At 44.0% G+C, this 22,132-nt stretch overlaps 1 long non-coding RNA gene across 4 annotated transcripts in view; it reads left to right on the forward strand.

Moving 5' to 3' along the window:
* The window catches only part of LOC140116550 (uncharacterized), a 179,965-nt gene extending 158,741 nt beyond the window's left edge, over window positions 1-21,224 (forward strand). For all 4 annotated transcript variants that reach the window (XR_011852811.1, XR_011852808.1, XR_011852810.1 and 1 more), the window contains 2 exons: window positions 18,649-18,750; window positions 20,105-21,224. This is a non-coding gene — a long non-coding RNA (uncharacterized lncRNA). The remainder of the gene's footprint in view (window positions 1-18,648; window positions 18,751-20,104) is intronic.
* The last annotated feature ends 908 nt before the right edge of the window (window positions 21,225-22,132 follow it).

Genomic DNA, 22,132 nt, shown 5'->3' on the forward strand with positions numbered 1-22,132 from the left:
CAGTCCCCCCAGTAAGTAATGTGCCTCACACAGCCCCCCAGGAAATAATGTGCCTCACACAGCCCCACAGTAAGTAATGTGCCCCACACAGCCCCCCAGTAAGTAATGTGCCTCACACAGTCCCCCCAGTAAGTAATGTGCTCACACAGCCCCCCAGGAAATAATGTGCCTCACACAGTCCCCCCAGTAAATAATGTGCCTCACACAGCCCCACAGTAAGTAATGTGCCTAACACAGTCCCACAGTAAGTAATGTGCCTCACACACAGCCCCCCCAGTAAGTAATGTGCCTCACACAGTCTCCCCAGTAAGTAATGTGCTCACACAGCCCCCCAGGAAATAATATGCCTCACACAGTCCCCCCAGTAAATAATGTGCCTCACACAGCCCCCCAGTAAGTAATGTGCCTCACACAGCCCCCCACTAAGTAATGTGCCTCACACAGCCCCCCAGTAAGTAATGTGCCTCACACAGCCCCCCAGGAAATAATGTGCCTCACACAGCCCCCCACTAAGTAATGTGCCTCACACAGCCCCCCACTAAGTAATGTGCCTCACACAGCCCCCCAGGAAATAATGTGCCTCACACAGCCCCCCACTAAGTAATGTGCCTCACACAGCCCCCCACTAAGTAATGTGCCTCACACAGCCCCCCACTAAGTAATGTGCCTCACACAGCCCCCCAGTAAGTAATGTGCCTCACACAGCCCCCCAGTAAGTAATGTGCCTCACACAGCCCCCCAGTAAGTAATGTGCCTCACACAGTCCCCCCAGTAAATAATGTGCCTCACACAGCCCCCCAGTAAATAATGTGCCTCACACAGCCCCCCAGTAAGTAATGTGCCTCACACAGCCCCCCAGTAAGTAATGTGCCTCACACAGCCCCCCAGTAAGTAATGTGCCCCACACAGTCCCCCCAGTAAATAATGTGCCTCACACAGCCCCCCAGTAAATAATGTGCCTCACACAGCCCCCCAGTAAGTAATGTGCCCCACACACAGCCCCCCAGTAAGTAATGTGCCTCACACAGCCCCCAGTAAGTAATGTGCCCCACACACAGCCCCCCCAGTAAATAATGTGCCTCACACAGCCCCCCAGTAAGTAATGTGCCTCAAACAGCCCCACAGTAAGTAATGTGCCTCACACAGCCCTCCAGTAAGTAATGTGCCTTACACAGACCCCCACTAAGTAATGTGCCTCACACAGCCCCCCACTAAGTAATGTGCCTCACACAGCCCCCCACTAAGTAATGTGCCTCACACAGCCCCCCAGTAAGTAATGTGCTCACACACAGGCCCCCAGAAAGTAATGTGATCACACAGCCCCCCAGTAAGTAATGTGCCTCACACAGCCCCCCAGTAAGTAATGTGCCTCACACACAGCCCCCCACTAAGTAATGTGCCTCACACACAGCCCCCCACTAAGTAATGTGCCCCACACAGTCCCCCCAGTAAATAATGTGCCTCACACAGCCCCCCAGGAAATAATGTGCCTCACACAGCCCCCCAGTAAATAATGTGCCCCACACAGCCCCCCAGTAAATAATGTGTCTCACACAGCACCCCGGTAAGTAATGTGCCTCACACAGCCCCCCGGTAAGTAATGTGCCTCACACAGCCCCCCAGGAAATAATGTGCCTCACACAGCCCCCCAGGAAATAATGTGCCTCACACAGCCCCCCAGTAAATAATGTGCCTCACACAGCCCCCCAGTAAGTAATGTGCCTCACACAGCCCCCCAGGAAATAATGTGCCTCACACAGTCCCCCCAGGAAATAATGTGCCTCACACAGCCACCCAGGAAATAATGTGCCTCACACAGTCCCCCCAGGAAAAAATGTGCCTCACACAGCCCCACAGTAAGTAATGTGCCTCACACAGCCCCCCAGTAAATAATGTGCCTCACACAGCCCCCCAGTAAATAATGTGCCTCACACAGCCCCCAGGAAATAATGTGCCTCACACAGCCCCCCAGTAAATAATATGCCTCACACAGCCCCCCAGTAAATAATGTGCCTCACACAGCCCCCCAGTAAGTAATGTGCTCACACAGCCCCCCAGGAAATAATGTGCCTCACACAGTCCCCCCAGTAAATAATGTGCCTCACACAGCCCCACAGTAAGTAATGTGCCTAACACAGTCCCACAGTAAGTAATGTGCCTCACACAGTCCCCCCAGTAAGTAATGTGCTCACACAGCCCCCCAGGAAATAATATGCCTCACACAGTCCCCCCAGTAAATAATGTGCCCCACACAGCCCCCCAGTAAGTAATGTGCCTCACACAGCCCCCCAGTAAGTAATGTGCCTCACACAGCCCCCCACTAAGTAATGTGCCTCACACAGCCCCCCAGGAAATAATGTGCCTCACACAGCCCCCCACTAAGTAATGTGCCTCACACAGCCCCCCAGTAAGTAATGTGCCTCACACAGCCCCCCAGGAAATAATGTGCCTCACACAGCCCCCCAGTAAGTCATGTGCCTCACACAGCCCCCCAGGAAATAATGTGCCTCACACAGCCCCACAGTAATTAGTGTGCCCCACACAGCCCCCCAGTAAGTAATGTGCCTCACACAGTCCCCCAGTAAGTAATGTGCCTCACACACAGCCCCCCAGTAAGTAATGTGCCTCACACAGTCCCCCCAGTAAGTAATGTGCCTCACACAGCCCCCCAGGAAATAATGTGCCTCACACAGCCCCACAGTAAGTAATGTGCCCCACACAGCCCCCCAGTAAGTAATGTGCCTCACACAGTCCCCCCAGTAAGTAATGTGCCTCACACAGCCCCCCAGGAAATAATGTGCCTCACACAGTCCCCCCAGTAAATAATGTGCCTCACACAGCCCCACAGTAAGTAATGTGCCTAACACAGTCCCACAGTAAGTAATGTGCCTCACACAGTCCCCCCAGTAAGTAATGTGCTCACACAGCCCCCCAGGAAATAATATGCCTCACACAGTCCCCCCAGTAAATAATGTGCCTCACACAGCCCCCCAGTAAGTAATGTGCCTCACACAGCCCCCCACTAAGTAATGTGCCTCACACAGCCCCCCAGTAAGTAATGTGCCTCACACAGCCCCCCAGGAAATAATGTGCCTCACACAGCCCCCCACTAAGTAATGTGCCTCACACAGCCCCCCAGTAAGTAATGTGCCTCACACAGCCCCCCAGGAAATAATGTGCCTCACACAGCCCCCCAGTAAGTAATGTGCCTCACACAGCCCCCCAGGAAATAATGTGCCTCACACAGCCCCACAGTAATTAATGTGCCCCACACAGCCCCCCAGTAAGTAATGTGCCTCACACAGTCCCCCCAGTAAGTAATGTGCTCACACAGCCCCCCAGGAAATAATGTGCCTCACACAGTCCCCCCAGTAAATAATGTGCCTCACACAGCCCCACAGTAAGTAATGTGCCTAACACAGTCCCACAGTAAGTAATGTGCCTCACACAGTCCCCCCAGTAAGTAATGTGCTCACACAGCCCCCCAGGAAATAATATGCCTCACACAGTCCCCCCAGTAAATAATGTGCCTCACACAGCCCCCCAGTAAGTAATGTGCCTCACACAGCCCCCCACTAAGTAATGTGCCTCACACAGACCCCCAGTAAGTAATGTGCCTCACACAGCCCCCCAGGAAATAATGTGCCTCACACAGCCCCCCACTAAGTAATGTGCCTCACACAGCCCCCCAGTAAGTAATGTGCCTCACACAGCCCCCCAGGAAATAATGTGCCTCACACAGCCCCCCAGTAAGTAATGTGCCTCACACAGCCCCCCAGGAAATAATGTGCCTCACACAGCCCCACAGTAATTAATGTGCCCCACACAGCCCCCCAGTAAGTAATGTGCCTCACACAGTCCCCCCAGTAAGTAATGTGCTCACACAGCCCCCCAGGAAATAATGTGCCTCACACAGTCCCCCCAGTAAATAATGTGCCTCACACAGCCCCACAGTAAGTAATGTGCCTAACACAGTCCCACAGTAAGTAATGTGCCTCACACAGTCCCCCCAGTAAGTAATGTGCTCACACAGCCCCGCAGGAAATAATATGCCTCACACAGTCCCCCCAGTAAATAATGTGCCTCACACAGCCCCCCAGTAAGTAATGTGCCTCACACAGCCCCCCACTAAGTAATGTGCCTCACACAGCCCCCCAGTAAGTAATGTGCCTCACACAGCCCCCCAGGAAATAATGTGCCTCACACAGCCCCCCACTAAGTAATGTGCCTCACACAGCCCCCCAGTAAGTAATGTGCCTCACACAGCCCCCCAGGGAATAATGTGCCTCACACAGCCCCCCAGTAAGTAATGTGCCTCACACAGCCCCCCAGGAAATAATGTGCCCCACACAGCCCCCCAGTAAGTAATGTGCCTCACACAGTCCCCCAGTAAGTAATGTGCCTCACACACAGCCCCCCAGTAAGTAATGTGCCTCACACAGTCCCCCCAGTAAGTAATGTGCCTCACACAGCCCCCAAGGAAATAATGTGCCCACACAGTCCCCCCAGTAAGTAATGTGCTCACACAGCCCCCCAGGAAATAATGTGCCTCACACAGTCCCCCCAGTAAATAATGTGCCTCACACAGCCCCACAGTAAGAAATGTGCTCACATAGCCCCCCAGGAAATAATGTGCCTCACACAGCTCCCCAGGAAATAATGTGCCTCACACAGCCCCCCAGTAAGTAATGTGCCTCACACAGCCCCCCAGGAAATAATGTGCCTCACACAGCCCCCCAGTAAGTAATGTGCCTCACACAGCCCCCCAGGAAATAATGTGCCTCACACAGCCCCCCAGGAAATAATGTGCCTCACACAGCCCCACAGTAAGTAATGTGCCCCACAATGTTCTCCCCCTTCCCTAGTCCCTATCATGTTTCTCACCTCACAGATGCAGCTCTCTCTCTTTCTGTGCGCTGCTTTCCCCTGCAGGTCATGTGATCATGACATCATCACAGGTCTTTCAGCCTCTGGAACTCCCGGAGGCTAGGTCCATGCAGGGGAAAGCAGCGCCTGCACTCGTTCTCATCACGATCTGAGGACACAGATCGTGATGAGAACGAGAGGGAAGGAATCTCCCGGGAAGCGGGGCAGATGATCTGCTGACCCGAGGAGTTTCAGGGCACTGGCCACTGGCACGAGCCCCGGATCTTTTGACCTAGCGACGCCCCTGGCTATAACTTACACCAGTTTAAGCAAATGTTATAGTAAATTTGGCTGGCTCATGCCTGGCCTAGCCAGCCTTGTTTCCTGTTGTCCTCATTTTTTTCCAAAGAGACATTTAAGGGGCAAAAGGATCTTAAATTTAGCTTTGCATGACAAAGAAGCCTCTTCTTGCTACTTTCACACAACAAGGAAATTAGGACTTGTGCTCGCCATATTTTCTAAAGCTACTAAACATCCTCATTCTCTTCTAGGGGCTTATGACAGGCTTAGAGCTGGTGGATCCTCTGAACCACCGCAGACGATGACACAAGCCAAAGAACTTGCTGTATGTGAGACTGGTGGGTCTCAAGATCTGGGGAGAAGACCAAAATGTCGTCTAGGTAGACCACGACACAAATGTACAGCAAATCTTGGAAGATGTCATTGACAAATTCCTGGAAGACAGCTGGAGCAATACAAATTCCAAATAGCATCACAAGATACTCAAAATGTCCATCTTGGGTGTTAAATGCTGTCTTCCATTTGTCACCCTCGTGGATCGAGATGAGGTTGTAGGCCCCACATAAGTCCAGCTTGGAGAAAATCTTGGGACCGCGCAGGCAGTCAAAGAGCTCTGTGATCAACGGCAAAGGGTAGCGGTTCTTAACCGTGATCCTGTTAAGTCCGCGATAATCAATGCAAGGACAAAGGGCAACACATCCTTCTTGGTCTCAAAACAGAAGCCTGCACCAGCCGACAACATATCAATAGGGCAGGCTCTGCCTGCTTCTTGGAGAACATGTCAGCGAGAACACATTGGTAGGCCTTCCAAGGGCTTGGGAGACACAAAGGAGGCCAAGACGGCTACAGGTAGAGGCACCAGCATAGAGCGGGCGCTCTGAACCCCAACGAAGAATTTACTCCGTCATCCAGTTGAGGACAGGTGCATGGAACTGCAGCCATGGAAGGTCCAACAGTAGGGATGAGGTAGAGCGTGGCAGCACAAAGAAAGACAGTCTCTCCCTATGCAGAGCACTTGCATGGAAATCGGATCGGATCTGAGAGGATTTGTCCTCTGCCCGAGTAGATGACCAAAGGCTTTTTGAGAAGGACCACAGGGATGTGGTGCCGGGAGACCAGAGTGGTATTCACAAAGTTCCCTGCAGCACCGGAGTCCAAAAAAGCTGAGACCTGGATCTGGGTGCAGGTACCAACTCTGAGGAGTACAGGAATAGTCGGGCATGGAGAAGCTTTGCTCACACCTAGGGATGCTTCTCCCAAGAACCCTAGGTGCGGGCGTTTCCCAGACGTTGGGGACGGACAGGGCAAGTCCCAATGAAGTGCTCTGGGAGGGAGAGTCAGGTTCTGTCCACCTGCATAGGTTCCTCAGCAGATGATACAGGCCCAGGCTGGAGTGGCTTTTGATAGGCAGGTTCCAAGCGAGGAAAACGTCTAACACAGGCTTGAGGGTGCTCAAAGCGTAGTTCCTGGGCACGCTCCTTAAACCGTACATCAATCCAAGTGGCCAATGTGATGAGACCACTCACAGTAGACAGCAGGTCACGAGCGACCAAAGCGTCTTTGACCTGAGTAGAAATTCCTTTTTTAAAGGTGGCAATCAGGGCTGCAACGTTCCAGGCAAGTTCGGGGGCCAGAGTCTGGAACTAAACTGCATACTCTCCCACAGAGTAAAGCAGGTTCAGCAACGCAGTCTCAGTAGAAGAGGCTCGTGCAGTTTCTTCGAACACGGACTGGAATTCCACCAGAAATGCCGTTTGAGTAGCGATGACCAGATCGTTTCTATCCTAAAGAGAGGTAGCCCAGGCCAGGGCCTTTCTGGAGAGGAGACTGATGATAAATACCACCTTGGACCGTTCTGTGACAAACTGAGTTGGCATGAGTTCAATGTGCACTGAACACTGGGTAATGAAGCCCATACACAGCTTGGGGTCTCCATCATATTTATCGGGCTGTCATGGCCTAGGTTCAGTGGCAGGAAGACAAGCCGGGGTAGCAGGAGACAATGCAGGAGCAGTCTCAGGAACCTGATGCTGAATGGCTAGCAATTGTTGCAGCATGGGAGGGACTTGTCCCATCTGTTCACGTTACGTTGCAATCTGACGAGACTGCTGGACCACGATGGAGGCAAGATCGGACTGAATGGGAAGCGGAACCTCAGCAGGATCCATGGCCGGATCTTACTGTCAGGCTCAGAGGTACTGGATCCTCTGAACCACCGCAGACAATGACACAAGCTGACACATTGGACCAGAGTCTAAGTGGTACCTGGTTTTCACCAGAGCCAGCCACAAAGCGGGTTGGACTTGCTGCGGCATGATACCACCAGGTCATTTCACAGGTACGGTTTGTCCGCGGTGCCAGCCAAGGTCAAGGTACAGGAAGGGCAGACAATCTCGTAGTTGGTTACAGGCAGGAGGTCAGGACGGGCAGCATAGGATCAGAGTTGGGGACATAGCAATAGGTCAGGGCAGGCGGCAGTGGAGGGTAGTCTGGAATGGAACCAGGGTCACAACGGGAAATCTCAGTAACAGCGCAAGGCATCAGACACAGCTTTCTCTAAGTTGCAAGGCATGAAGATCCGGCAGGTTGTGATGGTAGAGGCAGGTTTAAATAGCGTTCTGGGAAAATGGCCAGCGCCAATTAATGATGAGTGGTGCAGCACCAGCAGGCGGCAAGGGGCACAGGTGAGCCTGCGACCAGCGATATGGGTCACGGGAGTACACGTGACAGCTCATACATATAGCCGTGACACAAGACACAAAAGGTAGATCAAGTCCTTTTTCTGCTCATTATTGCATACTATGCAAGGATGATATGAAGGACGATGGGACCCTTTGCATCCCTAATATCTGCACATGTCATTTATAGGTATCCTAAATAAAAAAAAATAGACTTTTATACTTACCCTTTGGTGCTCCTCTTTCCTCTTGTCTTCATGTGTGACAGAGTGGGCAGGGATGGGTGCACTCTGCCCACGTACACACTATGGGGCTATCAGTGTGTGCACGGGCAGAGGTCATAGACCCTACTCTACCCACAATGCGCACAAACATGTGAAACCGTGGAACATAGTGCAGTGGATGGGAGTTCCTCCACTATAAAGAAATATACTGTTTATTGCATGGACGTCCCGTCTGCCAAACAGCTGTGCCAGTACTGTAATAGTTTATACAGTTCTAGCGCGCTGTTTGGCAGACAGGATGTCTGTGCTTAATATACATCTGTCAGGCTCCAGGGGTAGTGGGTCACTGGACCACAGTGACACAAGTGGAGGTCAAGACAGGAGGCAGAGGTTCAGGGTCACAGGCAGAGCAGAAGGTCAGGGCAGGTGGAACAGGATAAGAGTCAAATGCAGAAACGGGGTTACAGCTGGAAATCCAAACACTAAGGCAGGGCAGGGACAAAAGCTTTCTCAACGGCATGAGCATGAAGATATGGCAGGAATTTCTGGGTGACGCCAGCCTTTATCCATTTCCTGAAAAGAGCCAGCACCAATCAGCAGTATGCTGGCCCTTTAAATCTTCTGAAGCCAGAGCGTGCCCTAGGAGATGGGAACACCCGTGCAAGGCCACCAGACGGAAGTCAGCAACAGGGAGAGGTAAGATACAGCAGCGGGGCTCTGGGGCACACAGAGAATCTCGGATGAGCCCGTTACCCGAGACAAGGGTTGCAGGAGCACCCGTGACAATATCTATATAATCATGGACTCCCATCTACTGCACTGTGTAAAGTCCATGGGATCGGACCTAGATACGGCTTGATTCCATGGGTTTCTCGTGTTCCTGTGTATGAGCAGAAAGCCGCAAGGAGAAGAGGACCTGCAAGGAGCGCTGGACGGTAAATATATATCAGGGATTTTTTTCATATACTCGTGTATAAGCCAAGTGGGGCTTTTTCAGCAGCAAAATTGTAGTATACTTGAGCATATACACTAATTACCGTAAATCCTTACAAATATATTTAAATTGATGAAAATGTAGAACTGATCTGATTTAAGGGATATTTTACTTTATTTGTTGTAGATTTTTTTTACATTCTATATGTTGTTAGCTAACACCTTATGCTTTTATGCCTTACAAAAATATTTAAATTTTGAATTAATATTTTTGGCATATTATGATATTTAACCAATACATATATTTTTCGCATCTAATATTTTTCATCGAAACACAGAAAACAGGTAATTGATATAGATAGAAAATTAGTTAAAATTCACAGGGCTTAGCCTGACTTGTTAATATAGTTCAGATTTCACCTTACTTGAACCATTTTGCATAATATATTTCAACAAAATATTGTTTTAGTCACAAGAATATTCTATAGAAGCAAGCTTATTGGAAGAAATATTGCTTTAGGTGAAATTTTAATTCTGAAATGTGTTGCTAAAAGGGGTTATTTAAATAGGATCTCCTTGGAATGAATATTTAGAAAAAAAAATCTTACAGGATGATTTATAGCAAAATTATATGAACAGAATGAAGGACAGAGGGATTTTTATTAGAATGGCTTTCATTTCCACAAATATAAATGATACCTTTTAGAAAATATATTGAATTTTATTAATATTCGGGAGATAGCCTGCAGTGTTAATCTTCATTCATACCTATATAATTTTCATTACTATGTACAAGGTGTATTTACCCTTTAACCAAATAATGCTTAAGCAATTCAATGCAGGGCTCGCTGCCATTTGCCCAACTTTGCAATTTATTCACTTCCCATCTGCAAATCAGTAGAATGTTTTAATAAAAGGAGACTGATTTTAATATGTCTCATATTTAACTCAATCTGTTCAGCTAAAATTAATCTAAACATCCGCAAAGAAATAGCAGTTATACAGTAGTTTGGTCTGCAAACAAAATTTAACATTTCGCAGTCTGAACACTGAATAAAAGCTACAATTATGGCAGTTTTTCATGCCATACAACATAAGGATTTTGATAAATAGACCCCTTTGTTCTCCCTCAAGAAATAATCCTAACATTAAAATAGAATTTTATTATTTTCTCTTCTCTTGACTGTTTGAACACTGATGTCATAAGAGAAGTACTGCCAAAATACCCATTAATCTATTTTATCTATAACCCATATACCAGTGATGGCAAACCTTTTAGCAGCCGAGTGCCCAAAAAGACACCCAAAGCCCCCCTTATTTATGGCGAGGTGCCAAAAACTAAAGAAGTAACATACTGCTCACTGTTCTTCAACAATCATATTGGCCTTCTGAGGACAGCAACACAGTAGAAAGATGGAAAATTTGCATCATTTTAGCTTCTTTCCAATGTCCCTCTGTAGACATGTAGGGGCAAGCAGGAGGTCCTCCAAAGATAATTCAGCCCTGTCTACTCCTTCTCCCTCTTCCTACAGTCCCAAGTAGTGAAGCAAGTATCAAAATATGAATGAAAGCAGCATCTTCTAAGTTGCTTGGAACTGCAGGAAGATTCTTCAAGTCCTGTCTGGTGTGCTGGGGCGATGGCCCGGGTGCCCACAGAAAGGGCTCTGAGGGCCACCTCTGGCACCCGTGCCATAGGTTCGCCACCACTGCCATATACCGTATTTGTCGGACTAAAAAAAATTAACACTTTTTTTCACACCAATTAAAATTCCCTGGTCGTCACACAAATATGTCTGCAATATTTCCCGCGTAAATGGCTCAGTAACATGCACACAGATAGTTTTAGTACACCTGCGCACACAGCACTGCTACATGAAACCTCGCTCCACACACAATTAGCTCTCAACCAATTATAATTACTGAACCCCCTACATACCCTCAGCTCCCCATCTCCAGTTTACCCCTCCCATTCCCAAACACACACACTTTGTATAGCATCAGCTCTAAAGCTATATATTAACTCAACGGACCCCCATCTGCTCTTTATGCCTATGTAACAGTGCCCTCTCCTTCTCATACAGTTCCACAGCTACTCACCTCTCACAATCTATATAAATCACTTGTGAGCGCAAGAAATTACCCCAATCATCTTAGTGCCTATGTCTGACCATCAATCTATTCAAATTTTTATGACTTCTGGATAATGATCAATTGTATGCAAGACTCCATGCCCACTGTACACTGTAAGTGTCTTTTGGTCAGATCACTAGGGTTCCCAATGGTTAAACCCCTGGGAACAGATATTCAGTGTCATTTATTGGAAAAACCTCTTCAATGTTGGAAACACTGGCCAAAAATAGGCATCTCACAATCTCTATAAATTACTTGTGAGCACAAGAAATAATCCCAATCATCTTGGTTCGGTTTAAAAACACATTTATAAAGAATCCTGACAAATCCTTTTGATCTATAATATAGCACATCAGACTGTGGCTCTACAAAAAGGTACTTGTTTATTGGCCTCTGAGCTCTGACCAGTCATATTGACTGTTTCCATGATGTGTAGAAGAAATCAGATGACATGTTAGACGGGAGACTAAGTAGAGAAGAAGTCATTACTTATTTGGCATTTTATCACATTTAGGCCCTGTGTAAGCAGGCTAGCCATTTTTTTCTGGCTAACACATGGCCCTTTCTATAGGCTCATACCTATGACCGATGCATGCACTGTGCTGTGAGGGGGCCGACTGCCCACACTGCAAAAGATAGGGCAGGTCCTATTCTTTTTTTCCCTCCTCAATGTTGAAAGACACAAGTATCAAGAATAGGCAACTCACCATCTATATTAATCACTTGTGTGCATAAGATCTTACTCCAGTTATCTTTGGTTTAAAACCACATTTTTAACCTACTATATGTGGTTAATAAGAGATAAGCCCTTTAGTAACAAAAAGACAAATTAATAAAACTATTAAGACTAATATTTTAAAATATTAGTTTTTAAAAGGCATGGGGAATAAGGTTACAGTGAAACCATATAGAAAGAAAATTTCTGGGAACACTACTCTTCTAGCTACCTCATGCCACCCTAAACACGTGATTAGAAATATCCCCTATGGGGAAATGACAAGACTCCGCCGCAATTGTATGTAAGATGAGGATTTCTTGAAAGAAAATCAAAATTTAAGTCAACGTTTAAAATCTCGACGATACAATAATGACATAGCCACAGCAGCTAAGAAAATCAACAATATCACACAGAAAACATTATTAGACATGAGTAAACAGAAAAACATTAATAACATGGGCAGACAGATGGTGCCATTCGTCACATCATACAGTAACCAGTATTCCCAAATAACTGACATTATTAAAAAATTTATTCCCATGCTTGTTCAGGATCCAATTTTACGACAAATTATATCCCCCGGTATAAAATACATTGCTAAACGAGCTCCTACCTTGGGCAATAGTCTTTACCCGAGCCTTTTTCTTAGCGAAGAGAGTAAAAAACCAACTTGGTTAATATATAAAGATAACTACAGATGCGGACACAAACAATGTAAAGTCTGTGACTATATTAAAACAGGGAATACTGTCACATCCATGAGTACAGGTATGTGCTACAATATAAAATCTTACATTAATTGTAACACTTCTAATGTTATTTATGTAGCCTCCTGTTTAAAGTGTAATAAGCAATATGTAGGACACACAGCGGGTCCATTGAAAATTAGAATACATAGACATTTATCCGATATAAGTAACAACTCTGTGAATATTTCCTCCATTTCTAAGCACTTTAGAGACTGCCACAATAAACATACTGATGTTTTTTCTTGGACTGGCATCGAGAGAGTTTACCAGCCCATTAGAGGGGGAGATATGAAACACAAGCTGCTTAATCGCAAAACTTTTTGGATGTTTACTTTAGCCAGCCGGCAACCAGAGGGTCTTAACAAAAGATCCGATATCATACTAACCTACTTATTTCTCTTTTTTCTTTTTCTTTTTTCAAATTAATTCACATTTTTTATTATCTTTTTTGCATATGTACATATTTGAAATTGTGACAGCAGCTTGCACTTATCCTCCTCTTCTGGCTATTTGATACGATTTACGCCACTATTATATATGTTGCATACTGTATGTTCTTCATTACTCATTGGTGTGAACAGGAACCTATGTCACTCTACCACACACTGTGCATTTTTTCATTGGTTACCATGGTGACTTAACTGTTCGTTTTGTTCTGCTTCTGTGTATGCAATATTTATTTTTCTTGGATTCTAATAGTATAGATATATTGCTTGTCATGCCTTGACCTGAGTCCCTTTCTATTTTTGTGATGTTATAATGTTTTTATTACCAAATTTCTTCATTCCCACGGCTCAAGGTGAAAAGGGCTGACACCGCGGATCACATGATTAAATGATTGACACATTCCTCATTAGTTCCGTGTGTGTCACCCCTCCCATTTTGATCACCTGACTCGTGAGGTCATGGAGCGGGTGTTTTAAAAGTATCATGTTCTATTGTACATATCAGATCATGAATAAGGCAGCTCCTGCTGAAACGCGTTGATCTATGTAACAGCTACGTGTGTCCGCATGACTTTTAACTTCAATAAAGGAAGATTTATTTGACATTGGACCGTCTCCGTGTATGGTACAGAGTGCTGGATTCCGAAATTGTTTTTCCTCAATATTTTAAAATATTACAAAATAAACTTTAAAACAGGTGTTTTTTTTAAATATAAAAGCAAGTAGATAAGTTATTAATAAAAAAAAACTAACAAACAGAATGGCTTTTGTGAATGGTGTTGTAATACCAGACGTAGCTGTTTTTTGAAAATGGCAAACCTTTTCTAATCAAGAATGTCAAAACATACATGTGACATTCCGGAACTGTACAAATTAGCTACTGTTTTTTATAAAGGCACTTTGACACTGGCGGTTTTCACGTGCGTGTTCTGCATGTGCTTCTGATGCATAGAACTTGCATTGCACTCTGACCCATTGTAATCAAATATTTTTTTCAGCATTTTTTTTACACACGCGCACGTTTTATTTTACGCTCTCAGCATGCTCTACTTTTGTAAGTCACACGTGTGAAAAATGCATCATACAAGTCTAGTCTGGAGATGCATCAAAAAAGCAATGCTCTCTGAGACACATGCAAGTGCAATGCAAGAGCAATGCTTTTTTCACTGATCAATTGCCATAGAAAAGATAGAGCTCAGCCCTGAGTCTTTTTCACATGCAATGAAAACACAAAAAAAATGTGCGTGAAAATTCTGACTGAAAACTGATTGAAATCTGATGAAAAATGTCAGTTTTTCACTGACCAAACCCTTATTGCACCCTGATCAGACTCTTACGTGATCTGTAACGCAAGTGTGGGTATGGGTTCCAGGAGGCAAAGGAAGGGAGATAGGGTTTCCCACACAACCTCTCATATGGCACAACACTCACCCACAGCCCTTAACGGCTGACAGTCCCTTTTCACTCACATCAGGGAAACAGAGCCCTGTGAAGCACAGTAGTTTCTACCCAACTCTCATTAGATATAAGCCCAGTCTGTAACGGGATTATATTGGGTTAGAAGCCAACGCAGACAGTGTATATATATTAACAAGACATGGATATGGGGATATGTCGATCTTGATAAAAGAACAACGCAGGTCAAATTTATATATTAAATTGTATTTAGGGTAACTAGACAATACAATACACATAAGGGAATATATGTGAAATTGACAAAGTTCTAACTTCTCAATAGGAGACTATAGGACTATGATTCTGGCACCATCAGACCCATCTGGACCTCCAGTGTCCAAACATGACCTCTTACAATGCTCCCATTGAGAGTTCTGTGTATCTCCTCATCAAATTCATCCAGAATAAATTGATATCCAGGTATGCTTTCTCCCTGCTGCCTCAATCCTAGAAATGTACCCGGCATCTGACTGGGGTGACCCATAATTCTATAACTGGTATATGAAGTTATTGGCCATGTTTCCTTTGTCTTTCTTTGAGGGAATTCTATGAAGATCTTTGATGCATCTGCTCTAGGAATTTGAAGCTTTCCCTTCCAGAGAGTAAATTAACCTATTCAAGATAAGGCTGGGGGAGGTACAAAAAAGGCCTGATATGTGCTCTCCCTCTTGCTATATACTTCTCTATATTCATCATAATACAAATAAAAATAAAAATGGAATAGAAGAAGATTCTTGCAAGCCAACAATAATATAAGATTGTTTGTTTTATTTGAATCAAATATGGAAAAAAACGTATTGTAAGGTTAAGGACATTGTGTGTCCTTCCCCCTGATTTGTGATGATTTGTCTTTCTTTTAGACCTTTCACGTGCTGCCATAAGCCTTCTATATTTTATTTTATATAGCTGTAATAGCAATGAAATATCAGGCTGTATCTCTCTGTTGCTGTATTAAAGTTCAATATGGAATCTGTCCACCTGTCTGTCACTTCTCATTAAATTCTTACCTCTTCATTCACATTCTGATCTTTGCAAATGAACATTTGCTTAATAAATGTTCCCAAGACTAACAGTGCAGTGAAATCCCACACAGCAGTAAATTATTAACTCAGTCACAGGGGGAGTGCCATATATGACTTTTCAGAATGACTTATTATGTGGATCATCATGTAATTATGAATTTTTCAAGCCATGATAGAAGAAAATTGAATATTTAATATTTTATGGACATATTCTACAGAGGACATTTTTGAAATTTTTATGATAATTTTTGGTGTAAGCAGAGCGTAGAACAAAAGTTACAAAATTATTGCAAGGTGGAATATTTGATGGCAATGAGCAGTGCTGGCTTGGAGCCAATGTTTAGTATTATAGCGAACCGTAACTTAGTTGACCCACTTTTCTTCCAATATTTTCTAATCTCACGTACAAACAATGGGGCAACTTACCATATATACTCGAATATGAGCCGACCCAAGTATAAGCCAAGGCCCCTAATTTTACCAAAAATAACTAGGAAACTTGTTGACTCATATATAAGCTTAGGGTGGGAAATGTATTGCCCAGCAGCCTCCCCCAGTGATGTAATACCCAGCAGCCTCCCCTAGTAATGTAATGCCCAGCAGCCTACCCCAGTAATGTAATGTCCAGCAACCTTCACTGACTAATGAAATGCTGAGACGGCCTTCCCTGACTAATGAAACACCCCATTCAGCCTCCCCCTGGGTGGCTGCATAAATACACAATGCAGCCTCCCCCAACAATAAAATACCCCATTCAGCCCCCCAGCATTCAGCCTCCCCTAGTAATGAAATTCCCTGCATCAGTCCCCTTAGTAATTAAAATGCCAGATGCAGCCCCTGTAGTAATGAAATACCCAATACAGCCCCCCTAGTAATGAAATACCGTGCAGCACCTTGGTGTATAAAATAATAAACCTACATTCTCACCTTCTGATGCTTTCCAATGCTCCAAGAAGCTCCTCTTCCTTCTCCTCTTCACTTGTAACAGGGCAGGGTGAGATGGGTCCATGCGCTCTTCCCACGGCGCACATAATGGCATGGCAGTGTCGCCACTGTTGACATTATAGTGTGCACAGTGGGCAGTGTGCATGGATACCGCTCTGTTATGGGTGAATAGGAGAAAGTAGAGGAGCCATGCAGGGAGCATTGGAAAGCATTGGAAGGTGAGTATGTAAGTTTCTTTTTTTTATACATGTATATGCCGAGGGGTATATTGTTTTTTTTTTTTTTTAACTCTCTGCCGCATGAGGTTGTTATGGTGGACTCTATGAATATGTTCAAGTGAGGCCTAAATGCTTTTTTGGAGAGCAAAAGTATCACGGGTTATGGGAAAAAAAACATTTGTTTAAATGGGTTTTCCCACGAAAGAAAATTCTCACATCTCAGCAAACCCCTTGTGATGTGATCATTTTAACCCCTTACTTGACAGGGTGTGGGTGGGGCCTCTCTAAGCAACACATTACTGTATTATTCATCTAGTTCTGTGGGGTGACAATGTGGTTAGATTATCAGGGTACAAGGTGTATATACACTTTCATCTGGCTTCTGACATTGTACTAACACACTGACAGAGAGATGAGACAGATCAGAGATGCATGAGATGATTACACAGAGGCTGACAAACCATTACACTGTTACACTCTGGGCTTTGCTACATCTCACAGCGATGTGCCAGCATTCCCCTAACCCAAGATCACTTATCTCCTTGTAGCTTGTTTTTTGCAGCCTCTCTCTCTGCTCACCATGTGCTGACAGGATGTGAATCAGTGAGTGTCTCTGAGCTCCGGGGAGGGGACATGAATACAGGCACACAGCATAGACAGACAGAAACTCAGCTCCACAATCTCATCCAAGATGGCTGCCCAACCCCAAGAGAAGTTACAAGGTCATGTCTAGGGGAAACTGAAATTTTGTACAGCAGGACTGATAGAGACAGGATGGAATTATATCTGTGAAATGCTGCATTTTTGTTAATAACAGTGAATTAGAGAATGTGTTATTTTGTTATCCTGAGTACATACAAGAAACTTGTCTTTGTGTGAATACCCCTTTAATTCTTAAAGGTTGGACTAGATGTACTTGCATCTTTTTACAGCCTTATATTCTATGATACTATGAAATCTACCTATTAATCTATATCCGATGGCAGGTGGCTAGTCCATGCCCTAGTAGCTGGGGCTTTATACAACATTATGCATTTTCTAACAGCCTTAGGGCTCTTTCACATCTGTGGTTCAGTGATTTCCACGGATGCCTCACATATCCATTTATTTCTAAGAGTGTTTTCACATTGGCTTGTATTTTCAATTATGACACATGTCCTATTTTTTCATGGATGTGGATCATGGAAGGCAATAAAAGTCTATGGGTCTGCAAAAAAAAAATGGATGAAACATCTGTTTTTTTTCACTGATGAAGCTGAAAAACCAGGTGTATTGCTTTCAAAGCAATGTTGTACTTTTAATTTACTTTTTGCGGACACGGAGAAAAAACTGAAGAAAAAAACACAATGGAGACAAAATACAACGGACGAGCAACTGAAGCTGAGCATCAACAGCAATGTGAAAAAGCCTTTACTTGGTAGGTTCTGTCTGCAATTTCGAGTCCTCTCCAAAATGTGGATACCAAGCTACTGTGACTAACTCCTGCCCCCTTTCCTTCACATAGAGCTTCTATGTAATCTGGCACCTCCATAAGCAGCACTTTTGAATGTCTTTTTACCAGGAAGGTTTGAGTCATGAAAGGAGCTAGTACGTGGCGAAAGATGTTTTTTTCTCTGATACATTGCCGATATATTACAATAATACACACACAAAATTTGGACATCAAAATAAAAATGGGGAAAAAAAATTGTATTTCAAACCATTTAAAATGATGGTTGACACAAAAACATGCTCCCGCAACCCCCAAGTTTACCCCTCCACCCTAAACATCCACACACATAAACAATATATAGCGTCAACTCTCTACCCTCTGCCTTCAGTCTTAATACCAATTTTGATTTGAGCATTCTGTCATGAACTATCCACCTGTAGTTACCTTCTATAACAATCTTATTTGTTTTACTTTTATGTTACAATGATTTAAAATCACATTAACCTCTTTGATTTTATTCTGTCTTTTTTAGGTATTGGAAATGGACAAAACACTTCCCTTTCTGGGTTGCCTTCTTTTGTAAATGGATTATTCCTTCACAGACTATTGTGAAGTCCCTTTTCCTTTTTATGTGGTAGGTGCGACAGGTGGGGGATCTAGGCCGGTGTTTACTACCATAGTGGACCTCTTATGGCATAACACAATGGTCAATTATATGTTGATAGTTTGTTGCTGGACTATTGCCAGTTCTGAGGTGACCGGACTTATTATATATTGGTATCATCCTATGAAGGAGGGGGACAGTATGGTCACTCTAGAGACAATTTGTGTGTGTTGAATACACCAATATTACTTAGGGTATCCCCCATGTATTTGTACAAATTTTTTTCTTAACAAACATGGCATCTGCACTTACACTGTGACCGGCGTTGAGACACGTGATGGGGTGCCATCAGAATGCTGCGTGGATTCCAGCTGACTGGCAGATTACACTGGCCTGTATCTAGTGAACGCGATCATGCTAGAGCACCTTTCCTGTACTCTGTTGGTACATGGGTATGTACGATTTCAATGCCAATTGTGTGTTCAACTGCCCCATAGTCCATACAGCTAATGTTTAACTGGAAGATGCATTTGTGGTCACTTTATTAACAAACTGCTCCTGGCTCCCAATAGTGATGAGTATTAGCCTATATGTGGTACTTTGATCTATAAAGCACACTACTTATTCACTATATGCAAAATTTGCATCTCTCATATATGTATGTGTCCTACTTTCTTACATGTTGGGACAGCAGTTTGAGATCAGTGCAGAGATGTGGTGAAATGCTTCCTCAGAGCTTTACCCATTCTCATGGACAGCACTCAGGAATGTCTTGCAGTGCTGGATCCGGCTGACCTTCAGACTATAAAACGCAGGCACTTTTAAGATTTTTTTATTTTAGATTTTTTTCTTTCTAAAGAGTGCTTCTCATAGCCTGAAAAATATGGTATTTTAAAAAGTTTATTGGGTACAGTTTTTTTAATAAGATCATGTAATAATATTACTCTCATAGAGCTGGTACCTATTGGATCAGACAGTATTGGCATATTGTATAAACATATTAGATATGTATGAAATATCTAAAAAATCTGAAATGATAGATGTAGACCAGCATATAACCACAGTATAGGTCAGAACATCACACATGTATAATGCAAGGCATTATCAGTTCAGTATATACTGGCAAAAATCGTCTTCATTTGTTATTTCCCGGAAAGTCATAAGAAATGTCTGCAAAATTGTATGTCAAAACAGCAACTGGAAAGAGTTTAACATAATCAATTCACAAACACCTCTTACACTTGATCAATACACGTACATAAACGTAATGCGTGTAGTGGAAACTCCTTAAGTGAGAGTATATTTAGTCTGGAAACACAAAGATGTAAAGTCAAATTGTAAGAATACAGAATTACTGAACAGCACAATTTTCTATATTTTGTAGGCTTTTCAAAACTGAAGAAATCGCAAAGTATTAAAATCGGCAAGCCGTCCAACCAAGAAACTGAAGCCAAAAGTATTCGCCTCTAGTTACGCATCTTCATGTTACACTCTCCTGCTCTTGTAACAAACCAGTTAAGAGTCCAAAGAGGCCGCTGAGGAAGTAACTAGGCCAAAAACAAGTTAAAGACTTTAATTTTACATGAAAAGGAATGTAATGTGTATAAATAAATTACACATTAAAGCCTCCCATGGCAATTTCCCAATGCATTTTAACATACCTTCGGTACAAGAGCAGGCTTGAATTCACAGGTACAAGCTTATGCTAATGTGAACAAGGTAGATGGGCAGACTGGAGATTTCCTCACTACCAGGGGTTATATTTTAACTAAATGTTAATTTATCAGCAGTTTCCGAGTGTACCTGGATGTAATACTGCATCATTATACAAATAGTCCATATGACACAATTTCATTTGTTTCTGTCAAATCCAGAGTGCATCTTGCTGGAATTCTCTGTTCTACTTACAGTATTGGTCAATAAAACATCTAATTTCTTTCTTTCTCGAAAGCCAATTGCCAGGAAAATGGTGATATTTCTTATTGCAATGTCAGAAAGATTGTGGAATAGATTTGTGTACAGTAGTGGGGCTTAGATTAAAGCTTAATGGTCCGTCTGAACTGCTAACAATTGACACTCTAAAAGGTTCAGGAGTAAATACAATAATAATAAATGCATCATCTGGGACAAAGGTGCTCAATAAATGATAGACAACTGTTTGCCTTTATTCCAGTTACTTTGTCTACAAATGGTACTGATAGAGTTCACATGGGGATACTTTTTAGAAAAACAAAGCATAGATTCAGCATCACTACAGTAAAGAGGTCTGGATTATGGGTGAAGTAGGCCCCTGGCTGCAAGTGGTCCCTTCCCACAAATTTTTGGAAATAATATTGCTTCTCCAGAGTTTTCAGGAAACAGAAATGCTCTCAAACTGATACTGAATAAAAATCTCAACTTATTAACTAAAGACAGTGGAAAATTAAGGCTAACATGGACCATGGGCTGTATGGAGATTGCAGGACCCCTACCAGTCTTGAATAAATAGATGCAGCCGTCTATCTCTAACACACCTTTTACATCAAGTCTAGAGATGAGCGAACATGCTCGTCCGAGCTTGATGCTCGGTCGAGCATTAGGGTACTCGAAACTGCTCGTTACTCGGACGAATACTTCGCCCGCTCGAGAAAATGGCAGCTCCCGCCGTTTTGCTTTTTGGCGGCCAGAAACAGAGCCAATCACAAGCCAGGAGACTCTGCACTCCACCCAGCATGACGTGGTACCCTTACACGTCGATAGCAGTGGTTGGCTGGCCAGATCAGGTGACCCTGGGATACACTAGCCGCTGGCCGCGCTGCTCGGATCATTCTGTCTCTGGATGCCGCTAGGGAGAGAGCTGCTGCTGCTCAGGGAAAGCGTTAGGGTGTTCTATTAGCTTACTGTTAGGCAGGAGTGATTCTCAAAGAACCCAACAGCCCTTCTTAGGGCTACAATAACGTTCTACTTTTTTTATTTTAATTTGCATCTTTTACCATTTTGTGAGGAATTAGCAGGGGGACTTGCTACCGTTGTGTTTAGCTCTTAGTGGCACACATATCCATAGCAAAGACCGAAGTGGGAAAATTCAGTAGGGGTTGGATTTCTATTAGGCAATAACTCAGTGTCATCTCATCTGGCATAGTACTGTGCTTCCTTTGATACTTGGCTAGAAAATAGCCATAGGAGAATACAAACAGCTTCTTGAAGCCTACAGTAGCGTTCTATATATTTGATTTCTGGTTGATCTGCTGGTGGCTGTAGTTTCTGCAGTGCATGTACTTGCCAATTCTGAGCAATTTGTAGTGAGACTTGCGACCGCTGTGTTCTGCGCTTAGTGGCGCACATATCCATAGCAAAGGCTGAAGTGGCAAAATTCAGTAGGGGTTGGATTTCTATTAGGCAATAACTCAGTGTCATCTCATCTGGCATAGTA

Source organism: Engystomops pustulosus, chromosome 2 (assembly GCF_040894005.1).
Source record: "Engystomops pustulosus chromosome 2, aEngPut4.maternal, whole genome shotgun sequence".
Taxonomy (NCBI): domain Eukaryota; kingdom Metazoa; phylum Chordata; class Amphibia; order Anura; family Leptodactylidae; genus Engystomops; species Engystomops pustulosus.